The 4,279-nt window shown below is 31.4% G+C and overlaps 1 pseudogene; it reads left to right on the top strand.

Annotated features, from left to right (window-relative positions):
• The first annotated feature begins 604 nt into the window (after positions 1 to 604).
• On the top strand, positions 605 to 3,899 carry LOC149567159 (mitogen-activated protein kinase kinase 9 pseudogene; annotated as a pseudogene).
• The last annotated feature ends 380 nt before the right edge of the window (positions 3,900 to 4,279 follow it).

Genomic DNA, 4,279 nt, shown 5'->3' with positions numbered 1-4,279 from the left:
AATCCTTCACATCTTAGGTAGTTGAGGATATTTATGGTTCAATTTCATACTTGAATAATGTTTTGCACCTATATGTTGTCCATATCATTTGTTTTCATTGTCTGATTGAGAAATATTGGTTCCTAGACATGCTTCGTTGGTGTTAGATTTGACTATGTCGTAAGCGTCATATGGGTTGTTTTCAGTGTGGATTGAAGGTTTACAATTCCCTCCTCTCATATTTGAATGGTCCTGCAAGAGAACGTGTTTATAATTGAATCAATATCAATCTGCAATATATCGAGAATGCAATGATGGTTTTCTGCCTGAATTGAACCGCCGTTTTTTTTCGCACCGCTTTTCTTTCCACCGCTTTTCTTTCAACGTTAACAAACTCTTAGTTGTTTTAAGTATTTGTTCCAAAGACATCATGCGGTTCTAGTTGTTTAGCTGCTTGTTTTTTTTTCAAATCTAATATTAGAACGTAGGTTCGATATATTGTTGCATAGAGTTTCCACTCATATATAATAAATGCACTCACATTTTCATTACACGGTGTTTCCATATTTGTACTTGCAAAGGTTTCAAGTGAGAAGTCGAGTATTATACGTTGTTTGGAGCAGAAATGGGTGTGACTACTCTCATACCGGACTCTGATTCAATCTTTTTCCCGGGAAAGCAGTGCATTATTAATAGAGTTGATCACAACAATGGTGGTATAAGAAAGAAGCTCAGATTGAACATTCCAACAGCTGCATTAATCTCAACGAATCCAGCAAGAAATAATTGCCTGTCTTTGCCAAATCCAGTGAAGAATATCAAAGGTTTGTGTGATTTGGAGGTGAAGGGAAGTCTTGGGAAAGGAAGTGAGGGCAGTGTGTACAAAGTGCTCAGCCCAAAATCGAGCTCTTATTATGCTCTCAAAGTAGTCAGGCTTCATTCTAATGAAAAGATAATGAGAGAGGTGGAGATGATGAAGAAGATGCATTCTCCTTGGATTGTGGAATTCCATGGAGCATTTGAAGAAGGTGGGAATGTGAATTTTGTGCTGGAATACATGGATGGAGGCTCTCTACAAAGCTTCCTCAAACTCAACCTCGACAAAAGAATGAGAGAAGATTTCTTGGCTAAAGTTGGGAAGGATGTTTTAGAGGGTTTGAAGTATCTACAGAGTGAAAAGATTGTTCACAGAGACATCAAGCCTGCCAATTTGTTGGTCAAGTTGAATCCGTTTCATGTCAAGATTGCAGACTTTGGGATGAGCGCAATTGTTTCAGAGATTGCATGCAATTCATCTAGTGCTGGAACATATGCTTATATGAGCCCCGAGAGATTCGACCCTCAGACCTATCGGAAAGGAGTTGGCTGTGATGATGCTGATGATTATTATTATAAAGGTGATGTATGGAGTTTGGGAGTAACATTGATGGAATGTTACGTGGGTCATTTTCCATTTGTACAGCCGGAACAAGAGAAGTCACTTGATTGGGCAACACTATTGTGTGCTATTTGTTTGGAAGATGTGCCCACTTTGCCTGCCACTGCTTCTTCACAGTTTCAAAGCTTCATTAGATGCTGCCTGCAAAAAGATGTTGGCAAGAGATGGACTGCTTCCCAGCTCCTCACTCACCCATTTATCACAGATCAAGATTGAGCTCTACTTTTTAAAGAATAGGGCAAACGGAAAATTTGTATAAAAAGAAAACATTCATGAAATGTTTATGAATGAATTGATCACTCGCCCATTTGTGAAAGATCACATAGGCCATTCTTTTGAAAAGAATAGGGCAAAGGGAGATTTGTATAAAAGAAAACATTCATGAAATGTTTATCAATGATTGAGTCAAAAATTCAAAGTGAAAATGAATTTGAGCTTGTCTACACACTCCAAATGTATTATATATATTTCTTTTTTCAAATGTTGTTTGTGTGGTTTGATTGAAGTTAAAAGGTCAACATGATTAATTTGAATTCTAAACTTTATAACTTTATTTGCATTTCTTGATTTATTTTTAGACAAGAATGATAAATCTTTCCCTTTCTTGAACTTGTTCAGTTTGTATATACAGTTTACTTAATTTAATTAACAAAAACATATCATAGCCTATTAACATTTCATTAGTAATAATATTTTATATTTTGTGAGGCTACTACTAGTAGCACTACACCAAAATACCAACGTAACTTTTTGGCATATATTAACGCATTTTCAAAAACCAACGGTTCACTGAAACATGCAACCATTTAAATATTTTTAAGTGTCAGATTCAGTAACATGCAAGACAAATTAAATATTTTAAAAGTCTAATTTTCTCTATATTTTAGTTTTTTCCCGCCTTTTTCTGTTTTTTCTGGAGACGAAGTGAGAGTCAGAACTGGAAAGTGGGATTGCATTCTCTTTTTATCCCTTCTTTTCTTTTGTCCTCCGAGCAGCGCGCTTCCTTAGAATATTAATGGTTTTGTTTTTGTTTTAAATAATAATAATAATTAGGTTTTATTATGTAAGAATTTTTACGTGGGGTGATATTTTAAATGAAATAGAATAATTTAGATAAATGAAAATGAATTGTTTTAAATGTTTATTATTATTATTATTTATGGTGATGTTTTAAATTAAATGAAATAAAATAATTTAGATAAATGAAAATAAGTTGTATTATATATATTTTTTGCTATTAATAAACTTTTAATTAATTAATTTATATTGATTCGATAAGAAAATAATTTTGATTTTAGAAAATAAAAATTCAATGCAGATAACTAATATCAAGCTATTACAACTTGAATATACAATACTATTGTACTATTACAAAGTATAATCAAACACCAAAATTTGATTTAATCTATAATTCATACTATACTCATTTTAACAATTTAACATCTTCATAATAAGGTACATACAAGTTCATGATCATCACCTTACTAAACTAGGACCATGTAGTGGCTAAGTACTTGCCTTTAGTTGTGTAATTAACTATAGCTTTAATTTTACATGAATATTTATCTATAATTTAACATAGGACTCATGTTCTTATGTATACATATGCAAATGAGTAATGTTACTATAAAGTTCTATATAATAGAAAAAGTCATATGCATAACATTAATAGACAAGATAATACCTTTAATAATATTTAATGTTTAATATCTCCTTGGCAATATAAGTTAATGGGCTAAATATTTATTTTACATATATACTTAGGAGATAAATGTTGATATTACTAGATATTAAATGGAAAGAGCCTTGAAATCAACACAACCTAAGTTAATGGGTTAAATATTTATTTTACATACATAGGAGATAATGTTCATATTATTAAGTATTATATGGAAAGCGCCTTGAGATTAATTGATTTGATTCATTAGATTATGATAAATATATCCATATTAAAATTTATTTTCTGATATTTAATGTTAATATAAATTTATTAACTAATTTAATTTAAATATATTCTCTAACATATTTACAATTGTTCTAGAAACATAAGAAAGACTAAATTACTGATTGTATTGCTATAATTTAAATTTTTAAGACTATCCTAAAAATCTATGTGCAAAAATTAAAGTGTTAAAATAGAAATTTTATGTATCTTTCAATAAATAGACAACAAAACCACTTAGCCAAGAACTGTTTGCATAAGAAAAACTAATTGGATTATTTAATAAAAAAATCGCATCTCACCTGCATATGAGACCCAAATTTATTCATCCAATTAGAAGCTAGAAAATTAATATAGAAAAATTATAGAGTTAAAATTTTTGCATGCATTTCTTAAGAAACATAATATTCATAAAAAAATCAATTAAAATAAATTCAAAACCCTAGATCAGAGCTCATTTAATAACTAGTTAAGGTGACTAATATAAAAAGTAGAACAATAGTAGTTAGCCTACCGACAAGTACTAATAACTCAACGTAGTCCACCATTAAATTTCTTAAAACAAAAGAAGTATTTAAATCTTGAAATAACAAAAACTCAGCTATTACATCTAAGAGGATTCCACTCTACAACTTTCCTACTTGGTTATTTTTGAATCCTCCTTTTCCATGGTGTTTGAGGTGGGTGCCCCTCACCTTGATCCAATCCCTTGGATTTGTGTTAGTACTTAATTCATGGGCTCCCTAGGTGGTGTCTCTGGGCTAGGCTACATTGTCTTTAGCAAAGGACTCTATGGGGGCATTGACATTTTTCTCCCCACATTTCCTATTCTCGATCTACAACTTTCTCACTCAATTATTTTTTAATCCTCCCTTTTTATGGCGCTTGAGGTGGGTGCCCCTCACTTTGATCCAATCCCT

Source organism: Cupressus sempervirens, chromosome 3 (assembly GCF_028749045.1).
Source record: "Cupressus sempervirens isolate cs-2001-9-10 chromosome 3, ASM2874904v1, whole genome shotgun sequence".
NCBI classification, from domain to species: domain Eukaryota; kingdom Viridiplantae; phylum Streptophyta; class Pinopsida; order Cupressales; family Cupressaceae; genus Cupressus; species Cupressus sempervirens.
This window is presented reverse-complemented; position numbering and strand designations above follow the sequence as displayed.